Source organism: Lissotriton helveticus, chromosome 5_1, assembly GCF_964261635.1.
Source record: "Lissotriton helveticus chromosome 5_1, aLisHel1.1, whole genome shotgun sequence".
In the NCBI taxonomy this organism is placed as follows: Eukaryota; Metazoa; Chordata; class Amphibia; order Caudata; family Salamandridae; genus Lissotriton; species Lissotriton helveticus.
In genome coordinates this window covers 1,897,587,877-1,897,615,561 of record NC_136065.1, presented here as the reverse complement: position 1 = coordinate 1,897,615,561, position 27,685 = coordinate 1,897,587,877, and the positions used below count along the sequence as shown (strand labels likewise).

The 27,685-nt window shown below is 44.9% G+C and overlaps 1 protein-coding gene across 2 annotated transcripts in view; it reads right to left on the bottom strand.

The window, feature by feature from the left end:
• LOC144755960 (inactive phospholipase C-like protein 2) overlaps nucleotides 1-27,685 on the bottom strand; it is a 566,269-nt gene that overhangs the window by 479,704 nt on the left and 58,880 nt on the right. Inside the window, exon 1 of one of the 2 annotated variants that reach the window (XM_078645405.1) lies at nucleotides 18,567-18,646. The exons of the other annotated variant lie outside the window; for it this stretch is intronic. The gene's annotated coding sequence lies outside the window, so the exon portion shown is untranslated. Of the gene's footprint in view, nucleotides 1-18,566; nucleotides 18,647-27,685 lie in introns of those variants that run through there. 2 annotated transcript variants of the gene reach the window in all.

Below are 27,685 nucleotides of genomic sequence, written 5' to 3'. Positions count from 1 at the left end.
CCCCTAAATAAAATCTGGGATGCCGCAGAATTGTTGTGTATCTGATTACTGCCTCCCAGCATGCTCATACGCTGTAACCATATACATGTTTGCCTGTGCGTCTCATTAGATATTTAGGTGTAGCAAGGTGTAAACTAAAGCACTCATGTGGCAGAACACGACGCAAGACCTAGCACCATGTACTATACATTATAAAGGCCCAGGAACACAACATAAAGTGCATTGTACACCTGCACTTGTGCAAAGTTTAGTAAATAAGTGGATTCTCTGTCCTCAAAATTCACTCTCATTGTGGTTTGTTGCGCTGCTGTTTCCCTTGTACACGTTTCAGTTCGAAATGTTCTGCCTGCTAAACATGTAGAAATATTGACGGGTAACAACGAATAAGGGAAAACGTTCTTATCAGGGGGTCCTGGGAGATATTGAATAGAATACGAGAGCAAAGCTCAAGATGTCTAGGACGTCACTCAGAAACCCAAGGTGAAAAGCTTCCAGCCAGTTATTCACTTTTTACCCATCTAAAATGACCTGCTCTTGCTTTCAACAGGGGTAGAGGAGTACTGAGGCAGGCAAACGTAATATGCCTCTCTCCACTCCCTAATGTAAAACGAAATAAATGACTCCCCTCATACTCTGTGCCTGCCCTCCCCTCCTGAAGGTGTGCTCTGCTGTCCAGCTATGCTCTGGCTGAGTCTTCGACAGCCTGGCAGTGCAGACAGAACTCCGTTATATAATGTAGTAACTGCTGGAAACGACTGTTGTTTCCAGCTCTTATTACATCATAGCGCTGAGTAACAAGATTTAGAATTTTGTATTCGTGCTGGTACAGAACAAATATCTACATTGGCGCCATCCCCATAAGGCCCGGAGGTGGTCGAGGCTTCACGCAGTAATAGACGGATGCAAGTGCGTGAGATGCGCGTGCACTGCAGGCTCGCGAGAACACCAGAAACCAACTGGGAGAGGAAGCTCATGCTAGGGGGTTTGTGGGAATGATGGCCCCTGGGGGAAGTGAAGGTCGCAGACCAGTCTTCCCCCGGGTCTATTCGCGCAAGGCCAGAAGGACAAAGGTAGGGGAGGGATTTAGTGTATTGGGGAAGGGGCGGGAGTTTAAGTATGTATATATGGTGTCAGGAGAGGAGGATCCAGCCTCTTCTTGACACCCTAGCACCACCTGGGGGTTTAGTGATAAAAGTTTGTCCACCCACCCACCTTACAGGTTTAGGTGGAGGGCACGATACTAGGTCGGTCTTAGCGTGCCAGTTTAGGGCAGGTTGCAGTGTAGCGACGTTGCGGTACTTTGGAGGGGTGGTGAGTCACATACGGGTGGATTCGCCCCTCAGGTGGGGAACTGTACACGGGTGACTGATAGCGGGGTGCGGAAGCAATGAAGGAGATTCAACAGAGGATGCTTGGAGGGCAAGTGAAGGTGAGAATGGAGAGAGGAAGGAGGTCACCGAGTGAATGGGGAAGACTCAAACAGGTGAGATGGTTTAGAAGGATGAATGGAAAATGAGTCGGTATGGGAGGGGAAAGTATATTTATTGCATTTATGTACTGTTTAATAAAGTTTAAATGGTTGCAACCTTGTCCTAATAAAATGGCCTTATTACGCTTCAAGTAACAGCGTGGAGTGTAGTTATTGTGCGAAGAACCAGGCGGCTGGAGACTGGGCAAAACTACCACCGTGTGAAAAACAGTGGCATTTTGGGTATTGTGAGAGGTAAGTGCGGGTGAGGTCGGACACTCGGGGTTTGGCGAATACACCCCAAAAAAAAGTGTGATTCCGAGAACATGCGTGCACCAGAGTGTGGTGGGTGCCAGGGAACCATTTGACCCAGGCCTCAAACTGAAAAGACTGTGTCAATTTTTAACCATTCAATAAAAGGAGCATTCTGTATAGCTGCAAGTGACCTGGGCATTTCTTGAGGCGCTTGCGAGGGATCAACCGTAACCCAAATGTGTTTTTCTTTTACTACCCAGTGATGAGCCATACGAGCCCATTTTCATTGTTAGTGGGGCCGCATCAAAGAGGAGAGACCGTCTGTGTGTTTAGCCGTATTTTAATCTTGCACTGTCAAGTCAAATCTAGCAGACAAAGGATATGAAGCAAAGGAGATAAACTGATTTCCCAGGATCACACAGTGTGATGGAGTGGGAAACCCTAGATAAGAACGCTTGGATCAGTCTTCTTCACCTCAGCCACTTGACTTGATGTCAAGGTACCCTCAAGAAACGGTGTCAATTCCTGGGGTTGGATCAAATAGCAATTTAGCAAGGGAGGTTTTCGTGGGGGGGGGGAACGCTCCACGGTCCCTCTGTCCACCAAACATGAGTGGGAGGGAAGCAAAGTCAAGACTTCAAGGAGTGATGAAGAAGGAAATGACTATGGAGTGCATGGCTTCCAGCCCGAGGAATGCTACCAGCGGAGGAACTCAGCCACCTTATGTCAAGTAAACCAGTTGTCACCCATTTATTTGCACATTGACGCATGCTGGTGTGTGGTCTCTATACCAAAAATTTTGCCTACCATATCCACCAGAATGGATACATTCGATATATAAGATACTAGCAGCTCATCCCGGCATTGTCCGGGTATGAAATAGAATGTGTGCAATGTGTGTATTTGGCAAGGGCAATTTATTTTAAAATCTCGCGGTAGACAACATTTTTTGTTTCATTTGAATCTGGACGGAGAATAAATTGTTTTTGAACATTGCCGGACCTAGAGAGTGCGACATATAACTGTCCATGAGTGAGAACGTTTAACAATTAGAATTGTGTGAGCCTTGAAAGTTTTTCCCCGCTCTTATTATTTGTTTAGGACCCACACCGACGGTCTTCGGCCCGAGTGTTTTTGATATGCACCCAGGGCAAGGCCCACATTGCATTCGGCCCTTTCAGACGCACCCAGTCCAAGGCACACACTATATTCGGCCCTTTGAGATGCACCCAGGCCAAGGCACACACTGCATTCGTCCCCAGTATGTGTGAGACAACGGGCAGTCCCTTAAGGGAGTCGAGCGAATGGTTACTCACCACGCCTCCAGGTGAATGCAGACGCCCATTGAAGGCATACGCCCAGGTGCGCGATTGGTATCCTATTTTTAGAATGTGTGGCGATTGGTGGCTGCCGATTGCAGTGCACATTGTGTATGCCCCTTGCTCCCATGCAATCCGCAATTGCCTTGCCCACTGTCATTTGTGACGCCCATTGATGCGGCGCAATTGCGTAATTGGCGCGCCTCCAGCTGAACACAGACGCCCATTGAACGCTCTTGCTCCCGTGCATTTTTTGGTCGCTTTGTGTAAATTAATTTATGCACACAGTTGAGTGACAGCGCGCCGGAGATGCTGCAGTAATTTTCCCCGCAGACACGCTCATTCGCGTGTGGTCTCGCTTGAGGCCCGGCGCAAGCTGCGAATGTGAGCCTTGTATTATTTTTCCGATATGATTATTTTGTATGTACGACCCACATGGCATGAAGGGCGGAATGTAGCACACACCCCCAGCGTTTGTGACGCCCCTGCGTTTGTCACGCCCCAGCACACGCCAACAGCACACGATATGATTATTTTGTATGTACAACCCACATGGCATGAAGGGCGAAACGTAGTACACGCCCCCAGCATTTGTCGCGCCCCCAGTGTTTGTCACCCCCCCCCCCACATCCACAGAACAACGCAGACACGCCCACAAGGGACTACTTTACTGGCACGGTTCTTTTACCTTTTAAATGTATATGGTGGGCGTCTGCATAGCCTATGACCTTCTGCTGCAACTGCCCTTTCCAATGCTGTATTGGGTGTTGTGATTGGTGCTGTGGTTACTGAGATTACCCGCCTCAAAGGTTTGGGCTGTCTCTTTATAATATTAGTATGGATGTTGAAATTGGTGAATTTAGACATATATCCCGGTACAACGGTGACCATCCAAGGACCTCAGGAGAGATTTAGAGGCAGAAGTCGCCCTTGGCTTTCAGGCTTCCAATGAGCCAATGATGAACTCCACTGAACCCTGGAAGCCCATGGGTACCCAAGGGACGGGGATACGCCAAAGGGTAGACAGAGCACCACGTCTTCTCTTTCTTGGATTGGTTAGTTGTGAGCTAATTATTGAATTACTGTGCCCCAGACCCGACCTTAGAGAAGGCTTTCAGATGTTGGTCACGCTCGAACAGGTAATCAAGTAATTGGTCAACTCCCCAACAAACCGCTGCTCTTAAAACCCAGGAATTTGCTAAAGATTCTAACACTAGTCGCTGAAGTGAAATACCATTGAGAGGGCACCTCATTAGTACAGTGAGTGGCCCGACTACTGGGGTGAAGGAAGTTGGGGGGGGGAGGGGTGACAAGGCCTTCCATGGCACTAGAGGTCATCACAGATTCCTTTCAGCAGGGCTTCAGTTAACACCCTGAGAAAGCTGTATTGCACGAGAAATGTCAAACGTCACCCAGAAGGCTGCACCTTGTGAGACACACCAAAACAACAACCGACATAATAAGCGAGCCTAATATTTAAGGCGTGTGCATCAGTCATACAGAGCCAACCTTTCATTTGTTTTCCTTTGAACGTCAAGTATGACATTTTTACGCCAAAATGATTTTTAGAACCAGCGTCACATTGACGACAACATGAGGGAGATGTAATCCACACCGCTCCTCTGGCAGTCCTGCGGGAGATGGCCATTTTTGCCTCGGTTACGCACGGGGCGCCGCATGGACAGCCAGAAAATGACTTTCTATGCATGCGGCCTTGGCAAGCGTGAAAACGTCTGCGTCACTTGCACCTCAGACGTAGTACAAAGAATCGACACAGAGAAAGGACAACAATCACACGAGCATCGTAAACGTGTTCCTCACCTGTTGTGCGCACCAATACCTGGATGGGTGAGTAAAGGGGGATAGGATTAGTTAAACCGGTTAAGGAGGGCATCAGGGTTTACTGGCAAGCAAACACGGATATCTCACTTTCATTTTAGACATTTACTTGCTTATTGTGCTTACATGGCCATCATTCACCACATTTGCCCTGTGGAGTCTATTCACAAAAGTGCACAGGACTCAGCAGTGGAACAGCCAGAGCAGCCGACTTTTAAGCTGGGAAACCAGGTTCGAGCCTGGCGGGAGGCTCAAACATCCTGTGATCCTGGGCAAATCACTTAAATCACCCCTGGCTAAAATGAATGTGTGCATCTGCATACCTGCCAGCTCACACATTGCCACGGTGTGAAACATGATGTCGGCTCCCATCACACGGTCTCCCAGTAGGGAGCCGAAATCGCACAGTGTCAGGGAAAACAAGCTGAAAACCACGCTAAATTGTGGTTTTCCGGCTCGTTTTCCGAGGCTTTGAACTGCTGACGCCCATTAAGGAGTGTGAAAACACCTCAGGAGATCAGCACTAGTCTCAGCTAGCTTTTTTGGGGGTGGAGGAAATTTGGGGGCGGTGTGGGGGTTCAAAAGTGCCTCAGAGGTGCTCCTCCGCACGAGGCCTTGTCCCCTTCTTGGGCCCGCCCCCACCTCACACTGAGAGATTGTGCTTCAAGTTGGCAGGTATGTGTGTGTGCAATGCAACTGGTGCTCAGGTGAAGCGCTCTCATAACTTCGGGTCGAGTTTGCGCCGCTATATAACTGCAAAAAAAATCTAAATTGGGACTGATGACACAGGTTTGCCGTCCCGTACTCCTATTTTAGGCTGTGGGCAGAGAGTGTGAAGTAAAGAAAGACAGGGCTTTTAGTGACCTAATCTCCTACGCCGATGACATCCAGCTGATCCTCTCCCTCACCAGAGACCCAGACACCGCCAGAACCAGCCTACACGAAGGGATGAAAGACGTCGCCGAGTGGATGAAGAACAGCCGCCTGAAACTGAACTCAGACAAGACGGAAGTCCTCATCCTAGGACCAGCACCCTCCGCCTGGGACGACTCCTGGTGGCCCCCAGCCCTGGGCACCGCTCCCAAGCCAACAGACCACGCACGCAACCTAGGCTTCATCCTGGACTCCTCCCTCTCGATGACCAGACAAGTCAACGCCGTCTCCTCATCATGCTTCCACACCCTTCGCATGCTTCGCAAGATCTTCCGATGGATCCCAACCGAAACCAGGAAGACGGTCACCCAGGCCCTCGTCACCAGCCGACTGGACTACGGAAACACCCTCTACGCCGGAACCACAGCCAAGCTACAGAAAAGACTCCAGGGCATCCAGAACGCCTCCGCCCGACTCATACTGGACGTCCCCCGACGCAGCCACATCTCCGGCCACCTGAGGGACCTGCACTGGCTCCCTGCCAACAAGAGGATAACGTTCTGACTCCTCACCCACGCACACAAGTCTCTCCACGACCTGGGCCCCAAGTACCTCAACGACCGCCTGACCTTCTACACGCCCGCCCGCCAGCTACGGTCCACCAGCCTCGCCCTCGCCGCCGTACCACCCATCCGAAGAGCCACCATCAGAGGCAGATCCTTCTCCTACCGGGCGGCCAAAAAGTGGTATGATTGATTGATTGATTGATTGATTGATTTACTTCTGTTCCTATAACAGTCGTCATGACACTTGAGATCAGGGGTCACAAGGGTCAGTTCCACCCTTGGCTACTCTGAATTGATGACCATGGTTTCCCCTCAACTATTCCTGATCAGGCCCACCAGATGTCCAGACTACATTGGCTCAAGACACCAAAGCGGCCTTTGCCCTTTCCCACCTTACTGGCTACACCTATAGGTTCAGCGATGTGGGAAGGGACCTGGTAGACACGAGGGGTGACCATGAGTGGTTCTGGGTAGAGAGTGGCATTCTCTTGTGAAAATTGCTTCTTGCCTGTCTGGCCTCCCGTCGATGACTGCTGATTTACAGAGTGTTTAAAAAGAGATAATCAAAAGGTTTGCACATCTGCCATGTCACTAGGTGGAGAATGTTAGGTCAGGATGTATACAAGAAGCCTACCTGTCCATGATCTCCTTTCTACCCAGCAAGGACAGGCGCAGTGATTTTCTGGGTATATGTACAGACTTTTCCAGTGCTTAATTTGTGCTGGTGGTTGCAGGCAAGGGTACGAGCAGTCTTAGAGACAACACTTATTTTTTATTTCATCAGACTGTGACCCAGAGGAAGAGAAAGGCAGAAAGGAATGAAAGTAGGATGAGAAAAACCGGAAACCAGTGACAAATGGAGAAAAGCAGTGGTGGGAAAGGACACGAGAGACTGAGCTAAAGAAACAGAAATTATAAGATGGTGCAAGAAAGAGGCTGAAGATGGAATCAGGTCTAGGCACTCTAAGAATTTCTTCAGCAATCCTGTCATTCGTCTGCTCCAGCTCCATTGGTGCACTCCTAAGTAAAACGCTGGGCCTGGCAGTTACGTTTTTTCAAATTTAAAAAGTTCGCCACTGAACTGTTTACAAGCAGAGCTTCGGCTTGGTCATGTAAGGTCAAAGCAGGTGCGGCCGGCACCAATCAGAGGGATAGGGACAGAGGCGGCAGGGGTGGGGTGGGGGTGGGGTGGGACGGAGGATGCAGGGGGGGGTGATGCAGCAATGAAAAATATTTATTTATTTATTGAATTTGTATTGCGCACAGCTACCCGCAATGGGTTTCCCGGCGCCAGGGACAGACTAGAGAAGAAGACAAGCAATTGCTGAAAGAGAAGAGAAAGAGGAACAAAACTAGAAACTCAAAACAGAAAAGTCTTCAATTTTTTGCGAAAAACCAGAAGATTAGTTTCTGTTTTTAGCGCCAGCGGGAGAGCATTCCACATCTTCGGTCCTAAGTGTGCGAATGAACGGCCTCCCATTTTTGCCAGTCGGATTCTTGGAATCGCGAGATTGCCATTGTTAGATGACCTAAGAGAGCGACTAGGCTGATATGGCTGGACAAGATTGTGCAGGTAAATGGGAGCAGAACCCTGACGAATCTTAAAAAGAAGACACAAAGTTTTGAAGACCACACGATCAGAGATTTTTAACCAGTGAAGGTCACGCAGGGCTTGCATTGCGGACGTTCTCCGTGGAACATTGCACAGAAGGCGGGCGGCTGAGTTCTGTACAACCTGGAGTTTATTTATTGTAGCTTTATCAGCTCCTAGATAAAGCACATTGCCGTAGTAGATACGGGACATCACAAGGGCCTGAACGACAGTTCTTCGAGTGGACTCAGGCAACATCCATATGATCTTCTGCAACCAGCGTAAGGTATTAAAACAGATTGCAGCAACCTTAGTTGCCTGCTGTCTCATCGAGAGTTTCTCGTCGATTAGGAAACCGAGGTTACGAGCAACAGGCACGGGGATAGGTAGCGGACCCATATCACTGGGCCAGTGTCTAGAGCCCCATAGGTCTTTATGTTTGCCTAGTATGATAACCTCAGTCTTTTCTCCGTTGAGCTTCAGCAGATTGACTTGCATCCAAGCTGCAACGCGAGAAAGGCCAGTTTTTAGGGCAGAAATGTCCTGAGCCCTGCTGCTAGACAAAGAAAACACAATCTGCGTGTCGTCTGCATATGAGTATATGGACAGACCGGCGTCCTCTACGATAGAAGCAAGTGGTCTGATGTAAATATTGAACAACAAAGGGCTCAATATAGACCCTTGAGGGACGCCGTGAGCAGATGAATGAATCGCAGATTCAGCTTTGTTTGAAAAAACCTGAAATGTGCGCTCATTAAGAAATGAGGCCACCCAGGCAAGCGCTGGTCCAGCAACACCAAGGGAGCGGAGGGACTCCAGTAGGATGGAATGAGACACGGTATCAAAAGCAGCGCTTAAGTCAAGAAGGATAAGCGCAAAGGTCTCACCGCTATCGATACCGTGTCGGAGTCGCTCGATCACCCCAAGGAGTGCGGATTCGGTGGAATAATTAGCGCGAAAGCCTGATTGGGATGGATGAAGATATCCCATGTTTTCAACAAACTCATTAAGCTGGGTATTGACATGGCGTTCCAATATTTTGGAACAAGCAGGCAGCAGGGATGAAAAAGAAATGAAAAAGTTAAAAACTTACCTTTTCGCTGCTTCCTCGCCTGTTTCTCCTCCGTAGTACTCCCTCGCTCGGTCACAGGAAGCACACCCAGGCTCCGAGTCAGCCGATCACAATGCTGCCTTAGCATCGTTGTGATTGGTCTGAGCGTCGTTTTTTGGCGCTCAGACATTGATTTTCAGGCCTTGGCATGTTCGCCACATATGCTGTAATGATGCCTGCATGGAAAACATGCAAAGTGCACAAGACTGTTTTGGGCATCCCGAGAGGGCTGTTGAAGCAGTCATTATGCACTTTAGGAGGGTGCTACCACTCCTCCTCAACCCCCACCCCCTCATGCTGTGGGCGGAAGTAGGAGAAAATAAAATGGTAATAACATGAGTTATTATCATTTTATTTTCTCTTTCTTCCACTGCAAAAAAAGTAGTGAGGCGACGCGTCTCCGCCTTAGCGGAGGAGCCGCCACTGAGTGAACCTCAAGGATTTCACAATCAGTTTGGCTTCCACTACTTACCAAATATTCATACTGAAATAGAAATTCGAAAATTAAGTAACATTTGGTGATATTTCAATTGGAAAAAAAATAACATTTTTAGGAGCTGAAAAATACATCTAAATCCAAATTAAATTACATTAAATGTAATTAAAATATGTTTTTAACTTATTTAATAAGATTAATTAAATTAAGTAAAGTTAAAATCCAGGATGGCAAAATTGGGGAGTCTTTCCTGTTTGCTCACTGTTGATCATAAATATCAAGTATGAAGCTGTGTTCTTTTCTACAGGCAATTGGATGGAGCTTTAACGGAAAGCTAGGAGTGTCCTCTCAATGCACTATTAAATTCCACATTTGCGCTAAACATTTAATAATTTTCAAAAATCACAAAAGTGGTGCAGGCTAGCTCAGTTGCGTGTTTCCACTCATACTTGTGGAAAACATTTGTAACTTCTATTTTTGCATTACAACATCTACAAACATACAATTTTGAATGTGAGAAAATAGTACATATCAATTAGCTAACTTTGGGCCTGAGTACGATGACGGTGAGAGTGTCACCGACAGCCTGACGGTGTCGGCCTCACCTCCATCGTAATCATGATTGCAGCCCGCCATAGTACAATGGTGGGCTGCAAGATGGCAGTCGGAAAGCCCGACCGCCACTCATCTGTTGGGCTCAAGGAGCCCATCGGTGCGTCAGAGGCAGCCATAATTCCTAAAATGGTGGTGGTGCCTGCCAGGCACCGCCATAAGGATTATGGTGTCCCTCCCCGCCAGCCGTTTCATGTCGGTTTACCCACCATGAAAAGGCTGGCGGAAAGGGATATTGGGGGCCCCTAGTGGGCCCACCTTACACCCTGGCCCCCAGACACGGGACCTGGGGGGCACCAATGGTGCCCCCCTACATATCCCTGCACCATGTGGCAGGCACCGTATGGTGCCTGCCACATAGTGCAAGGATATGCAACATGTGCATTTTTTGGACTGCGGCATGTGCTGCAGTCCGCAGCAGACACCACAATACAAAAAATACACTTTGTGGCCATTGTGAAGGCAGTCGTATTGTGATTTACATGGCTGGACCGCCAACAGCAAGTTGGGTTGTCCCATTTTGGTAGAGATGGTGGTCGGACATAAATCCAACTGCTATCCTAATCAGACCCTTTGTTCTTGCTTTATCCTTCCACCAGTGGTGGAGGTGCTCTCTTAGATTACCCAGCCTGCATAGCGAACAGGAATATACCTCTGACCTTTCATAGAGTTTACAGGTGTTAGAGACGAGTTTGTGAGTACTGGTTACGTTTCCAAGAATGCACAAAATTTCGAGACATTCTCAACAAAATCTTCATGAGTAAATTAACTAATCCAGTTAACCTGTGGCCTGGGGACTTCAGGGGCTTGTAATGCCTACTCAGGGGGTCTGTAACAGATTACAAAATTAAATAACATTAACAAATTAATAATTTGTGTATAAAGGAGCAAAATGTAAAATTGTAAAATGTTCTGTAAATGTGAAGGAATTTGAAATTGGAGAAAAACACTAACTTAGTATCCTGAAATTGATTCATGGGAGAAGTGCAAGCGCATCAAACGGAGTATAGTATGGATGATGGGTGGCTCCAAAGCTCCAACCTTCCCATTAAAATGTCATATTTTGTGTATTTGATTTGATTAATGCATCTTTCCATATTTATGTGTAGGGTTTATCATCGAAACTGCTTAGCCCAGGACCCCAGATTCCAATAATGACTCAGTGGGCTTCCCCAGAAGTTAAATGGTTAAGAACCACTGAACTAATCGTTAAAAAACCATCTTTTCTGAATTAGAAAATGGCTCGCAATAAGGCTAGTTCTACTTATTGGTCAGAATTACACATGCTAACAGCTTGTAGAAGTGGGTGGGCCGCCTGACAACCATCTCATGTGACCCATGGGGTAGCTGGCTGCTGGAGCATGAGTGTCACACGCCTCGCATCCTGGCTAATTTTAACTTCTTCCCACAAACGAATCCGAGCCCCGGAAGAGCGGTAATGAAGCCCTCTCCTCCTCCTGTGGTCTTTAAACCGAGTTAACAAGAGAGTTGGAGCAGAAACGAAAGTCTAAGTATAGAGCGAGCTGGTGCACCGTGGAAGTCACGCAGAGGCCACTGACTGAGCATGTCAGATGCCCTTCATAAGGAAATGATTGTCATAAAAATATATTCCTGAAATGAAGAACACATGACCATTACCTAGTAAGCAGGGCACAAGTCGTAAAAAAAGAAGTGGGGGATGCTGTCGCCGGAAGTGACGTCACAACAGGAAATGACGTCACGAAAGGTGCCGAGCTCCTCCTCCCAGAGAGGCCAAAGAGTGAAGTCCAGCTGTTTGGCAGGGGGGATGGCGTCCCCCCGGTAAAATAAGGGGGGACGCCGACCACCCGTGTGGTACCCCGGCTCGAGCTCTGCTAGTAAGTAAAAGCACCGAAGGAGGTTCTCAGGCAAGAGTTGTAGGCAGGGGTGTAGTGTGGTCAGTAAGATTGGGGGGCTGGGGGTGTAAGCTTCAGATTTCCCAAGAATCCCTCTGAAACACAGGAGTCTAATTACCAAATTCTCAAGCAGCGCTGCAGCCAAAAATAGTGTGTTGCGCTGTGTGAGAAGGAGAGCATCATATTTACAGAGATATGGCACTCTCCTCCCCTCTTCCTAGCGTTGGAGCACAATCAGGAGGCCGCACGCCATGCATACACCTTTGCACTATAGTGCAAGGGTGTCTGTGTGAGTCTAGCATGGGTTTGGTCTGGAAGGGTGCCCTTCCAGTACAAAATACAATTCTTAAATTAACTTTACCCTTTTTGCCACTGTGTATGTGTGCTGTAAAGTGCAGCACTCATGCATAGTCAGAAAAGAAAGGAGGAGAGAAACAGCATTTCTCCATGATAGTGCCTATTTGAACCAGGTGTCATTTTTTAAGCAAAGCTTTCTATTTTTGGGAACGCCAATGCACCACCCGTAAAACACCCATTAGTGCTAAGTAATGCAAAGCTTTTTCATGCACTGCTGTACATTACTTTCAAATGAATTTTCAGCACTAAACAAGTTTTGAGCTGGAAAGTTAATAGGGGAAAATGAGATGTTGCTTCGATGATCACTTTTGGAACGCAAAAACGATACTTCTTAGTAAATATACCCCATAATGTTAAAGTAACATTACACAACAAGCAAGGAGCACTGGAGGCGCTTAAGGGGTAGTGGAGAGGGCCCTGAAACACACCTTTTTGACTCCTCGAAATAAGCTTATTAGGTCAAACAAAAGTAGACATTTTTACAAGATTTGGCACAGCCAGTATGTCTGGGTTTAATATGCTAAGGCATGCAGGGTTAGCACTTTACCGTGGGATACAGACGAGGTAGTCAGCAAGAGCAAACTAAAAACTATTGTTATGAAGTGGTCCCTGGTGCAGTTCAATGCAAGCACTCAAGTGGAGGTGGAATGATACGTCAAAACAACTATTATTATTAAGTGACAGATGAATATTCTGGGCAGTGCCAATATGTGATGGACAAAGTATCAAGCCAATGGCTCCAAAGTTGATTGAGGATTTTTCTTTTGAAAAGGGGGACCCAAAGCCCACCCAATGTATATTTTTAGCAATCTGTCTCTTCAAGGTAAAGACCTAAAAAGTAGTGAATCAGATGTACAAAACTATTTTGTTGTTATGAGAATCACAAAATCACTTTGCAACTCCATAACAAAAATACTCAAAAAATAGTCAAAAATTACTTTTCGACCTTCAAGTTACAATTTATGACTCAATGTAAGTTAAAAGTTGGAGAAGTTGTGAAAAGGGCATATTCCTTTTCCTAATGTAAAATACTGAGGGAATGTAATCAAGGTCACAAACTATTGATCAAACACAGACTCCAGGAAGAGGGGGTATCCATTCGCCAGGTAGAATGTGTCCTCACGCTAATCCTCCAGTTTGTGAATGTGATCTGTCAGAATTGGGTGAGATCTGCCTGCAAACCTGGAGATAGCGGCATGCTGCAGCCCCCCCTCCCACCCCTCCAAGTGTCATTCACATAATGACTGTTTTAAAAAAAAATTGAATGCTGTTTGTGTCCCTTTAAGGGACAGTGGCATCTGCACTCTGCATCAGCAGATCTTGTGTGTGTATTTTCTGTATATGATTTGCTGCTGCAGAGTATTGATGTTCTTGGATTGTGACACATTGTGCAGCATTCTAGAGCATTGAAATATTTCATGGGTATTTACTTAGAACTTAGCTCTGGGCCTGGTTTAGAGTTCGGTGGATGGGCTACTCCATCTCAAATGTGATGGATATCCGATATACAATGTCACTTATAATATGACGGACGGGGAACATGACAGATATACTATATAGAATATTGTTTATAATCCGCTGGACAGGATATCCATATACCATGACGCTTGTAATACGGCAGATGGGATATCCATCACGTTTGTGACATATTAACAAGTCAACCAGACCCTAAATCTGGCCCTTAATGTAGTAATATGTAGGTTTTCAAACATATTTAGAACAGTGTGCAGTAAAATAAATGGTTGTGCCTTTTTTCTTTTTTTAAATAGACAAAGTGTGGAGGTGGTATGTCACTGGCCACTATCAGGTGGAATAAATGTAACAGGAACACGGGAAGCCTTTCTCCATTAAACTAAACAAACACACGATATGTATGTTTGTTATGTCGAACCCCACCGAGTAGACAGGCTTCCACATCCAAGCCATCAAAAGCCAGTGTAAAACCCATACCTCGGATGGACTTCACCGCTGCATGCGCAGTTCCTAATTAGAAGTGAAAGAGACGCCTCAGAGAGTTACACTTCCATTCAGTCTGAATTCCAATTGACCACTCATCCATTATAAGGAAGGAAGAGGCAGTACACAGCATAGCCCCCACCAAGAAGGATCATGCAGCTGTTAGAAAGGGTGGTACACGGTACCAACCACACCTGGAAGGAACAGGCAGCCATTGAAAGGGTTAGTAAGTGTCCTTGCTCCGACCTCTAAGGATCAAGCAGCCATTGCAAGGGGTAGTAGACCCATTGCAAGGGGCAGTAGATGTTAAAACACCTACAGCAAAGGAGCGGACAGCCATTGCAAGGGGCAACACGCCGCATAGCCCCAGCTGTCAAGTGCATTCACCAGACTGACAGGAGGACAGATCTAGGACCTTCAAAAATAGGACATGTCCTCTGCAGTCATTGCAGGAGGACAGCTCTGACATCTTTCATAGGACGTGTTATAGAAAAAATGGTCCTAGACGTTGATTCAACATATGCAATGTCAACATAAATTAAATATTCATTTCACTTTTGATCACCATCTGATTCAATCCATTATGGTTCATAACAAAGCAAACATGTTCACCCGAGATATTTGTTGAAGCAAGAAAATGACAAATGACAAATGAACCCCCTTTTCTAAATAATTGTGATTTTCTACGTTGTACAAAATCCATTGTGTTTTCTGTAAATGTATAGTAAATAAGAGAATCTCCCAGTATTTGAAGAAAATTTCTTTTGTTTCAGGTGTGGTTTTCTTGCTTCAACAAATATCTCGGGTGAACATGTTTGCTTTGTTATGAACCATAATGGATTGAATCAGTTGGTGATCAAAAGTGAAATGAATATTTAATTCATGTTGACATTGCATATGTTGAATCAACGTCTATAACACTTGATACCCAGGTCCTTTTGACTCCTATTGGGTTACCCGTTGTTAATAACGCTTACCTTTCATAGGACAGCACGGGCTCAGTTAAAGATGCGCTATAGCTCTGGTACCTACCAGAGGGCAAGAAAGATATGAAAATAATTATTTAAATGAATATTAACCACTTCTAATTTCCCTGGGCATATTTCTCATTCTTTCGCTTTCTATGTCATTACAGACGGGGAACAACCATATGCAAATCATTCTTGGCCCTATTTCCAAATGTGACACTCAACAGTAGAGCAGACAGTAACATTAATTTGAGACCCACGGCTGGGGAGGCAGCTAAAACACAGCGCTGCCAGACTGTCTCTACATACAGGGCCTCCTAGAACAGAAAATCCTTTAGGGACTAGGGGAAGGCAATACCCAGAAATCCATTCAATGATTCCCAAGGGAGGAAGGGTATCACAACAACAGCTAATCCCGCAGGAGCTCACTGGGGTGACGACATCCTCTCGTAGGAGGCTGCATGGAGCTGCAGACAAGCAGGAAGGATGCAGGAAGAGAGCTAGGAGGAGGAAGCGGATGTTTGAAGCACCCTGGTATAGGGAAGATAAACCTTACCGAGGTCGGGGTTTTGTAAACTCGATGGTCATTTCTTTAAAAGCACTCAACATCAGCACGTAGCCAATTTTCAAGCATCTCCAATTTTGGCAGATATGTCACTGAGGCTTCAGTATATGAATTGATGTCCCACAATTGCAGAGCTTTAATAAGATGTGAACCTAGCACTAGAACTCAAGCATTCTGGTTCCTAAGCTGGGAACATTCAGCACAATTCTAAACAAGCAGTGGCAAAGCCAGTACATGTCTTGCTTATGTGACCTACTGGCTTTGGAAATTATTTTTGCAGATGCAGTGCAGCATCTGCATTTTTTCTGCCGATGCACTGCATCATGGGCAAAAAAGGAAAAGAAAAAGTAGTGCAATGATGTGTGTGCGTGCATGTGCGTAAGCACAATGACACATAGCAACCTAGCTTGAAAGCTATCTAGCAGGTAAGACCTAAAAAGAGGCAAGACCTAAAAATGATTAAATCTTGAATCGTTTGTTGTAAGTTTAGTTTATGCTTGGACATTTCTACAAATCCCAACACATTGTAATCATACAGAATGGTGGGAAGTCTAATTAGTGGCATATCTATATGTATAGCTGGGTCTGAGCCCTCTCCCGGTGGGTGTGGTGTACCTCTTTAAACATTAGGGTGCCACGAGGGAGACCACTGCAATCATGGTCATTATGGACCCTGTCTCCAGTCCTGAACTTCTCTCCTGTAAATCAATTATTTCAGTTGTGTGTGTCTTATTGGAGTATAGGAAGCAAAACACTCCGAACACATTATGGTAGAGGACTGGAAATAATGTCCAGAATTACCTGGAGCGAGGTAGCCACCCTAGACACAAACTATCCCAAAAATAGTTAGGCACATCTGGATAATGAATTTGCTCACAGCTGCATTGCACGGCAGTCTATCCATTCCTCGATCTTGAAAGCAAAGAAAGTAGAGGTGAGAGGAGGGGATCCCACTTGCCATTACCACCAGGAAAACAAGCATAAACAAAGGCCCTAGGTCTGTGTTTAATGTACTAACATGTTCAGTGTTAGCATATTAGCCCAAGACTGATAGAGGAGACACAATAAAGAAAATGGAAAGGTTCAATGCAAGTACTCCAGTGGAGGTGAAAGGATACACTCAAGCATCCAATAGCACTGGGTGAGCCATGATTATTCCACTGGGGTGAACCAAAACATAATTGACAAAGTCTTGAGCCAATGGCTGGAAGAGGCTAGTTGAAGAAAGCCAGTGGTTGAAAAGGATACATACAAAGCCCGCTCTGTGTATATGGTTAGACATAGGCCTGTTTGACAGCCATGCTGTCAAAATCTAGACCTAAAAAGGGCAAGGGATTTAACGTTTACCAATCCACCCTATCTGACTCCTCTCCAGAAGAATATAAATCTTACAAAAATAAACTTGGTGTTTTAAATGTAACACCTCACGGATCAGGGATGACTACTGAAGAATACTGGACGAAGGCACTTATGCGGCTGATTGAACTCTAACTCCTCCATTCGCTTCATCAGTTTGTACATTGTCATCTGCTTAAGCGCTCTGAAGTCTTCAAACAGTAACTCGTGGCAATTTACAAAACATAAGTAAATGTTTAAATAAAAGAAAGTTAAAAAAAAGAAAAGGAATGTTCCAACATTCCGAAAGTATGCAGCCGCATTCACCAATGCCACATGGATGAATGTTCACCAGACCATGCTCTGTCAATAATAAATGAAACCCCCATCAAGTTTATTCCAGCTCAAAAAACCCAATGTCCCCATATGCAGCCCCTATTCGACTCATTGCAGCTGAGATTATCTGCCCAATACAATTAAGTGTTGCTATCTGTCAGGTTATGTTAACATCATAACTGTTTTTTCAAAAAACATACGAAATTGCAAAATTGTTATTTTTCTCTTTCCAAATAAAAACGTAAGAAATTAAATGAATAGTCAGAACATTCTGCAATAATGCACCCTACCTATATCAGGCAAATGGAGATCGAATTTCAGTGCTGAAGGGTAATGCAGAAACACACAGCTTCCTCAAGCTCCAGTGCTCAAGTCCACAAAGCATGTTGCAAAATATACATAAGGAGTAGCTAATTAATCAACATTTAAAGCGTTTTAAGCCTTGCAAGGGGGTTGGAAAAGATTAAATAAACACCACTACACTTCAATACGTGGATACTCCAGAACTATCTAGATTCAAAACAATCACATGTATTTTTTTCTAAAACCAATAAATTTACCAATTGAGCAAAAAAGCTGTGCATAATCTGTAGGTCACCTGTTCAAATTCTAACAAACCAGACTGATGAACTGAATATTGTTAAACTGGGTAAGAAGAGCAGCAGTTATTTACAGGGCTGTGAAATGGCACTCTGCAGGAGCAATCACTGCATGAAATTCAAACTATTATTTAACAAAAACAACAGCCTCCTGTGCCAAGTGTTTCCATTCACAGGATTTCTGTCTCCCCAGAAGAGCAGATTTAACCCCAGTGCTCAGACAGAGAGGCTGTTGTGGAGTTGTCAGTACAAATAGTTTTTTGGGGGGAGCATATGTAAGTAAAGAGCAGGAACTACTAGGGTCACACATTTTAACACAATTTGGAGAAGTAAAACAGGAAATATTTTGAAATAAATTAATCAGATGTGTTTTCTGCTATTATTTACAAGTTGTGTGAACTTCCAGAGGAAGGCTGGGTGTTTGATCACTTGCCAGAGCAGAGCCGAGCACATGCTCTCCTACTGAAAATATCACATCATCCATCTACCAAGGGGCATCTGCTGACCGGGTCAGGCGGGTTTTCATAGCAGTGATGAGTATGGAAAATATTCAGCCAACTGCTCCAAGACCTCTAAGAAGGACAGCTGCAGGTGTCACCTGCAACCGAATCCGTGTCTGTCACACTGGAAGAGAAGAGCCACAATTACTGCTCTGAAAATATATTTGCCAGAACGGAGGCACTGATCACATCAAAAGGGAAGCCACAATAAGCAATGGCTTCTGTATAAAGTTGCACAACCAACTATGTATTCTATTTAAAGTAAGATGCTCTGAAAAAGAACAACCAGTCAGATCTTAAACACCCTGTGAAGGACAATTTGTTGTGGGGCTTAAACTACGATATGTTTTGGTCTCAAATTCTGACGTGTTTCGGCCATTACCTGGCCTGCTCCAGGATATAACTGCCTATACAGTGGGCTGGCTCAGCGTCTGAGGGCCTGTAACAGAAAAGGCACTGCTTGGGAAACTCCAGAAATCGGTTCCTTGCAACCTTTGCTCTGGCACAGGCGATGGTATCCGGCAAAACCTGAATAGAGAAGCATGCTTACTGGATAATTTGTCTTTTGTGTTAAAGGTTTAGCCTCGGGCCTGCAAATGCTACCATCAAGGTCTGTGCTCTGGAATTTAGTGCTCATATTTCAGCAGAGTTCTGATCTTCTAAAAAAATCCTTAGCTATTAGAGTACTTTTATCAAGAACACTTAAAAGCAGAATTCAGGTGAAACTAACATTAACGCAACTGCACATTTTTTTGTGGTTTGCACACCGTTTCCGAGGCATCTTCCTGTACAGATACAGATATTCAGCAATCATTTTCACCAAAGCATTTCCTAGCAAACTTTAGCACCAATCTCCTTTCCAATAGCAAACGCATGTCCTTGCACATTATGCATCCTAGACATCACTCTTCTCTCTTAAAGGATTCCCTTAGGGTAGTATGAACCACTGCCCACACAGCTTCTACAGATATTTTTTTATTTAACACGTGTTTATGCTTCTCATTTCTTCTCCCATACAATTTTGAACCCACTGCTTTGCTGCACTGTTTTTCTTCATTCCTAAGCCGCGCCATGTTTCGGCAAATATTTTCCCTGCAGGATTCTTCATCAGGCTCCTTCCCCAGTGCTGCTTTCCCAAAACACTTTTTTGCACAATTATAAGGGGCACAGCTTTATCAAAGTATTTTGTTGCAGGATTTATCTAAGAATTTTATCAAAAGCATTTTGTTGTAGGATTCTGCCTCACATAGTTTTCCCAAAATGTTCTTGCTTATTTACAAATGGCATAGCTGTATTAATGAATACACTTCCCTGTGGCATTATGCGTGACACAGCTTCCCCAAAGCTTTTACCACGATATATTTAATCATGGCATAATGTTAACAAAGCATTGCCTTGCATTATTCACCCAACTTCCTTGAAATAACTGCATATGGCACAGTTTACCAAAGCATTTCTAAAACGTCGTTCACCGTTTTGGGCGTATTTCCTTGCAGGATTATGCAGTGCACATCACACATCCTCTGTAAAGCATTCCCATGGATGATTATGCAGCACACAACGTTTATAAGGGCCTTCCTTGCATGATCACGCACCGCACAGTTTCCTCAAAGCTTTTCCCTGCATAATTAGGCATCACATTGATTTCGAAATGCACTTTCTTGCTTAGTATGCACCACACACTTCTCAAAAGCATCAATTCTCAACCTTTAGACCTCTGTGGACCCCCCACTGAATCACTATCAGAATCCAGGGAACATTGCCTTAGCAATTTCTACAATTTAAACGCTAAAACAATGCACAAAAATACAGAAGCGTGCATCAAACAAAGAAGTAGACAAATTATGAAATGCTTGAATTCCACAAAAACAGAAAATATACAAAAATCGAAACTGTAATTCTAATTGCAAGGTTGGTGCTTTATACAATGTGATTATATTTCTAAAAGAGAAACTGAGATTCTACAATCTACCACAACACTTTGTCATTTTTACTCCTAATGCAGACTCTCTGTTTTTCTGTCGCAAAAGAGTGCTTCAGTCGGGGACACCAATTATCCAAACTGGATTCTGTTTGCTATACTTGCGCTGCTCCCATGAACTATGCTAAAGCTACCAACTTCATGGATAGATAGGATTGCATTATAGGGGTTAAACCTGCTGTATTTCTAAGGGCCTGATTAGATTACTTGTTTGGCGGTGCCGGGTCCGCCCGGCTGCCACAATGCCAAACCCGTGGTCGGGTCGCCCACAAATTTATGAGTATTTCTCATGCGTGGCAAGCTTTTTTAACATTCCTACGGCGGTGCTCTGAAAATGGGCACCGCAATGGGAACAGAAACAGGTGCATGCACGCGCCCCTGCATGCACCCCATGGCACAGAGGCACAAGGCGGCCCCATAGGGCCCCTTTGTTTACTGTCTGTCATGGATTTCATGGAGGAGGAACTGCCATAAAAACTGTGGCGGCGAGGAAACTTGTAGGCGGTCCCGCCAAGCATATTGTGTCCTAACCGCCGCAACACTGCCACGGAACGGTAGTTCCCTGGGGGAAGCGGTGGGGCAATGGCAGTCCAACCGCCCTAATTGTAATAGGGCAGTCGAAAGACCGCCACTGCCGGACCCCCGAGTCTGGTGGTCCGAAAACCACCAGAATCGTAATTAGGCCCTAACTGTAAGGAGTGTTTAAAGTATGGAGCAAAACCTTACAAACTCATCTTCTAGTCTGATTTCATGAGATAGAGTGTTCCAGCATCTAGTTCCTAGGACCGAGAAGCACCTCCCTCCAGTTTTTCTGATTGGCATCTGATGCTAACAAGAAGATTTTTACCTACAGACCTTAAGGCTCTTGAACAGGCAATTGGATGTAATGTGGAGGCCTTGGAGGACTCATTGCACCACGCAATGAATCCTGAACTCTACTTTAGTCGAAGGAAGTGAAAGGAGTCCCTTGGGTATGTGTTCAGACTAGCATAGTCCCAAGGCCATGTTACTGCTGTCATTTGGGATGCTGGCATGGAGACCGTGGACATAATCCAGATCCTCCACGTCAAGTGGCATTCCCCTCCCCCACAAGAGATCAGGTAGGCCAGGCAATGGCTCTTCCCATGCTTTCTAACGTAATCCATTTATCACCCTCCCCAGGCCTGCCCCAGCAACCACTCTCAGGACAGGTGATGATTTATTTGAACACCTTTGAAAGCCATGTCCGGAATGAAGATGTTATTTAGTAAAACTATACATCTGCCGGTGGATCGACTTTGCACATCAATTAGAAAGAATTTGTAATAAAAAGTTGTCACTGTGCCACTCCTTGCTGTATGTGTACTCCGGCTATAATGGAGCTGGGTAGGAGAAACACAGAACATCAGAAAGTTTCACAACCAGAGTGGTTTAAAAGGCCAAGTGGTTAAATTGTGCATGAAAGAGAGGTAGGACAAAGTTGAGAAATTCTAGACCTCACAGCTCCTCAATGTGTTAACGTCGCCTCTTCCAACCTCAAAGTCGGTGAAATGGAAATAAAAGTTTGGGGGCAAATAATGAAGATGGCGCTGAGCCCTGGTTATTGTGCTTCCACACTGTCATTCAGGTGACAGCAGGAAGCAGAGTTCCCTGCAGAAGTAGAGCTGATTGACGCTGGACAGGTCTGCAAGTTGTTTAGCTTTGCATTTCAAGACAAAGTGGGCGAAGTTCTCTCACTCCTGAAATGAGATTACTAGTACCTAATTTAATGGTACTTTGTTTATTGCAACCTTAGACAGAGTGGATTCTGAGTGCCCTAGCAAAGACTCTAAACTCTGAGCCACGGTATGCACAAAATATAGCACTAAGCTTCATTGTAAAAATTGACCCATGTTCCATACATTTCAATTTTCTCGAGGCTCCGAGAAGGAGGGTGAGATTAAGGGATGTATGACGTTACAACGCATACTTTTACATCGCATGCCTTTACAACGCGGTATTTACAACGAATACCATTACAACGCATAGTGCTTTTAGGCACTGGATAGTGATTTATTTAATTTACTATTCCAACTCCAGTCCCCGTGGATAGTAGGGAAGGTGTTGGATAGTATATTAAATATATTCCCTATCCTAGAGCGCCCCCCCAGCGCAATGCGTTGTAATGGTTTGCGTTGTAAAAGTTGCGTTGTAAAAGTTGCGTCGTAAAGGCACTGCGTGGTAAAAGTTGCGTTGTAAAGGTTGTACACCGAGATTAAGTGGTCTTGGAGGGTAAAACCATTGAAAGCAATGGAGATGAAACATTTTTGGAGAGTAAGAAAGATTTTCAATGGAGATGATCTCATTAAATGCTATGGGAGGCATTTTGTTTATTTGAAGAGGAGTCTAAGAAGGGTAACGCAGAGTTGCGATATGACGCAGAGGTGTAATGTTTTCTCAAGCCAAACGAAAACGGCCAAGCAGAAACTATGGAGGTGACGCACATGGAAATACTGCACTGACAAATGAGGACACCAAAGACTCTCTCAGAAGAATAAAAAATGTAATTAATAATTTGGGACCAGAAATAGATTTTTAAAATATTTAAAAATATATTTTTTAAAATACTCATTCTGCATAATCCTATGCAGACAAGGTGTCACTTTTGAAATCACATTCAGATAAAATGCCTGCATCATTTTGAAACTATAGTTCACCATACAGATAGCCTCAAGAAGAAGAAAGCGACGTAAAAATCTCTGGTGAATACAGCGAAGAAGCATTCAGATAACTTGGTGAAGGAATTTGCTGCAGGATGAATATCTAAATCCGCAGAAGATTGGTTCTAAATTAAGTATGTAATGGGAGAGCTCCGGGAGCTGCATGGTACGGTACGTATTCGTGGAAATGCTAATGAGTTCTTGGAACCAATCTCCCTTACGCAGCATTGGGACAAGAAAGAGACAAGTAAGAACATTTTAGAATGTTTTCTGAAATAATCTGCATTATATCGGTAGGACCGCTGCAAGGATTTTATCACCGCTGAGAAAATAGAAATTTAGGACCCAGACTACTCGCCTTGAAGAGCTGACAATGTATGTGACACCTTATTCTGTAACACCTCCACTTGGGACCACAGCTTGGGGAATTAGGACCCACACAATCTGGCCATGCTCGCAACCTCGGCATCATCCTCGACAGCGAACTGACCATGAAACGACAAGTCAACGCCGTCAACTCCTCCTGCTTCCACACACGTCACATGCTCTAAAAAATCTTCAGATGGATCCCAACCAACACCAGAAAGACTGTCACTCAGGCCCACGTCACCAGCCACCTCAACTACGGCAACGCCCTGTACACCGGCATCTCCATCGAGCTCCTCAGAAGACTCCATACCATACAAAAATCGGCAGCCAGACTCATCCTGGACCCCCCCGAAACAAACCTACATCGCCCGCACCAGAAAGACCGCCACTGGCTCCGAACCCAGGAGAGATGCCAGTACAAGACACTCACACACCCCTACATAGCCCTCCATGACCTAGGACCCACCTACCTCAACCACCAACTGAACTTCAACCAACCTGCTAGACACCTGTGCTGCTCTTTACTCACCCTCACACACACCCCGCATCCGTTGCAGCCGCAGAGGTGGCCGCTCCTTCTCCTACATCACTGCCAACACCTGGAACAACCTTACCCTTCAGAAAGAGACTCAAAACTCGGCTCTTTGATGGAGACACTGTGCCCAGATACCGCTGGGGTGACAGCGTCGGGCTTTACAAATGCTTTCCGATTGATTGATCTTTTAGTTCATCTGTGAAGCAAAATTTGGCTTGAGAAAGCCTCCAAACTCTTTAAATGAATACTCATCTCATGATGGAAGAGCAAGAAACGTAAGATAGATGGTCTAGCCATATTCTGGGACTATGGGCGTCAGGCATTGTAAGCATTCTCACAGGCAGCTTGTGCACGCACGTGAGTGTTCCTTCCCTTGACTCAGGGGAGAACTGCTGTTATAAAAAGAATTGTAAAGCGCTCTGATATCCTTCGGGATCAAGTTCGCGCTATATAAAACTTTGGAAATAAATAAAATAAATAAATACTTTGTATCTCACCTCTTTGAAGGTCGATAGCCCACTGCTTTCACCAACAGAGGTCCACTGGTTGTGAATATGGGAATTCCATTCAAATCTAAAATGGCCAATGTAAGAGGTCACTCTCTCTTAATGATCCTACATCGGACCAATTGCACTTGCAAGATGCACAACCCCCAATCATGTTATTACTGTCAGACCGACCAATGAGGCTTGCATCGCGTGTCCTCTCAGTTCGGATTGGTCAAAGCCTACTGAAACACTGCTTGCGAGAAAATCCCTCTTCTAAAAGGTGACCACCTACTACTTGCCTTATTATTCTCAATAACCATTAAAACATAATTTCATACGGAGCGTTAGCTGAGAAGCTATCGAGACAAAAATGGCGGCCAGAGGTCAAAGGGAGATACTCGAGTTATGCAATTCTGCAGCAGCCTAATGAAACTTTTACCACTCTTGCTACAGAAACCATATCCTACTGCAAAATCTTCAGTTTTCAACTCACACAAATATTTTCTAGCTGAAACGGATTAAACGTTACCCAAAGCAGCACTAAACGAGGTGCTCACAGTGGCAGACCCTTTGCAAAGATGAAGTGGTTGCCTTTCAGTTGAGCCTTCTCCGTGGTAGCTGTGAAAGCCAGGAACTCACTAACTTCCTTCTTTGCACACAAAGGCCATGAGTACGAGTTATGTTCTCTGGTGGTGTTGCACCGCTGTAGAGGCATTAATATGTTTGGCGGGACTGCGGCGGTCCCGCCAAGCAAATTAGGAGTTTCCTCTCAACCAGGGTTTTCATGGTGGTTCCTTCTCCGGAAAAATCCTGGTGGAGAGGAAACAAAGGGGGCCCCTAGAGCCTCTGCACCAAGAGGATGCACACAAGGGGGCACTACATGTGCCCCCCCCCCGTGCATGCACACCAGTTCCTGCATGGCGTAGACTTTTTGGTCCATGTCGTACAGAAACTGTTTTTGCCCTTCCCCTTTGTAGTGATCGTTTTGAGAGGCACCACCATGGGAACGCCCAAAAAAATGCCTGCCAGCCAGGAGGAAACTCCTAATCTGGCAGGCAGCCTGTCCACAGCTTTGGTGTTGGGCGGTGGGACGTACCAGGCATAGCACCGCCAAAGTCGTAATCAGGACCAAAGTGTGCTGTCTCAGTTTCCCAAACAGCTCAAATTCTTGTTGTTCAGCTAAAAGTAAGATTCTCATCACTTATATGTGCAATCTTTTCTGAACTTGCACTAAGAAGTGCCTGTGTATGTGCAATTATAAACACCTTACTATAGGCTATTAATGATTATTAAACTTACAATTTAGCAAAATAAAACTGCCACAGAATGTGTGCATTATTCCACATGCATTGCTTTTTCTTTGGTCTTCCGTTGCCACATAGCACCAGTGCCCAGATAATAACATGTGTGATAAGGCCACTGTGGGACTGTCTGAGGAAGTATCTACAGATAGTGCAACCACAGTCAATCACCGTTCCACATATCTCAATACACAACCATTTGTTTTGAGATTTGAGCTTTACTCTCAAACAGCACCATTCAATTTAGTATAAGTCACCCACGAGAGAAATACAAGAGATGTGTCTCTCAGGTCCAGCCTCTAAATTGAGATGTTTTAACTCCACAAGTGTGCACGGGTTGCTGGTTCCGCCTCAGCACCAGTGCAAGGATTTACAGAGCTCCACAGAAATGTATATTTGGTCATTTCGGCACCCCCTTTTTACGAGCAGCAAGATGATTTTTAAGACCATTTTTGCCATATAATGCCTTCTTTTGGCCATTGGTGATGTCGTCTAGCAGCTGCCTAAAATTGCATTAATTAAGTATGACTGGGGCACAGAGAAGGTGGGAGGAGTCCTGCTGAGCTGCTGATGTGTGGGATGGTATGGAAAAACACCATAAATTATCTAGTTATCTAAGACGCTTGAATAGCATTACAGTATTATGTGTGTGACCCTAAAAGTTCAAGCTCAGGCAGCTGGATAAATAAACAAAATGATCACAGCTGTGTGGACAGCAACACTTTTTTGTAGAAGCACACCTCTCTGGTGATGCTTTCATAATTGTCTGGCGACAGGCGTGCTGTCAAGCTAGCCAATAAAATGTACACGTTTAAGTTTCAATTTTTAACATTCCCAAAGGGGAAGGGGTCTCATGGGAGCCTCATCCCATTTGCGAATGGTTACCACTAACTTTCAGTAGTCGATAAAAAAAATTATGTCTTGCAACCGTAATTCGTCGCAAAACATTAATACATAGCACTGTGAATCTGTATTTGGAAGGGCTGCCTTAAACACGCCCCTTCCAAATACTGATTCACAAACCCGAACGGTGATTCTGTAGAATCTCAGTGTGGTGTTTGTACATACCAAAAGCATTTTTGCAGTCGCAAATGGAATAGGGCCATTTGCAACGTTAAAAATGCTTCGTACATCTGGCCCTAAGTTGCAGAATCATTTGACGTGAGAATCAGGTCTAATTTGAAGGCGATGTTCTAATACTAGCTATATATTTCACCGACATGTGGCTTAAATCAGCAGCTTTTAAATGCAGTTTGAAAAGGAAACTCATGAAATCTGACAATATTTCAGGTCACAGCTCTCGAGAATATTATTAGTGAGCAGCAGCAAGTCATGGGTGTGCCTAGAAGCCAATAATATAGCGTTTCCTCAGGGTTACTTCCATTTATACCTAAACACACCTTCAATATCTAGCTCTGCCTTGTGCTTTCTTCTTGTTCTGTGTCACTAGTTAGTCCTGTCCAGTACTAGGTTATCTTGTGTTTTGGCATTAAATATTTGAGGCATACATGGGCTTATTTTATTAATTGCGCTAATTCATAGAAATGTGCCATGGGTCTCAGGATAAGCAAGGTTACTACTCCATGTAACCATGAAATCATCATTCCAGTTCTTGATTTTCCTTTCACATCCCAATGTGACCTAGGACCTTGGTCTAGCGTTTTTTAAGTGAGGTGAACCGCACAAACATGCATGGTAAATCTCAAATAATTCCCCTAATATTTAAGTCAGAGACAGAGTCCCTGAAATGTGTTTACTTTCAAAGAGGGAAAA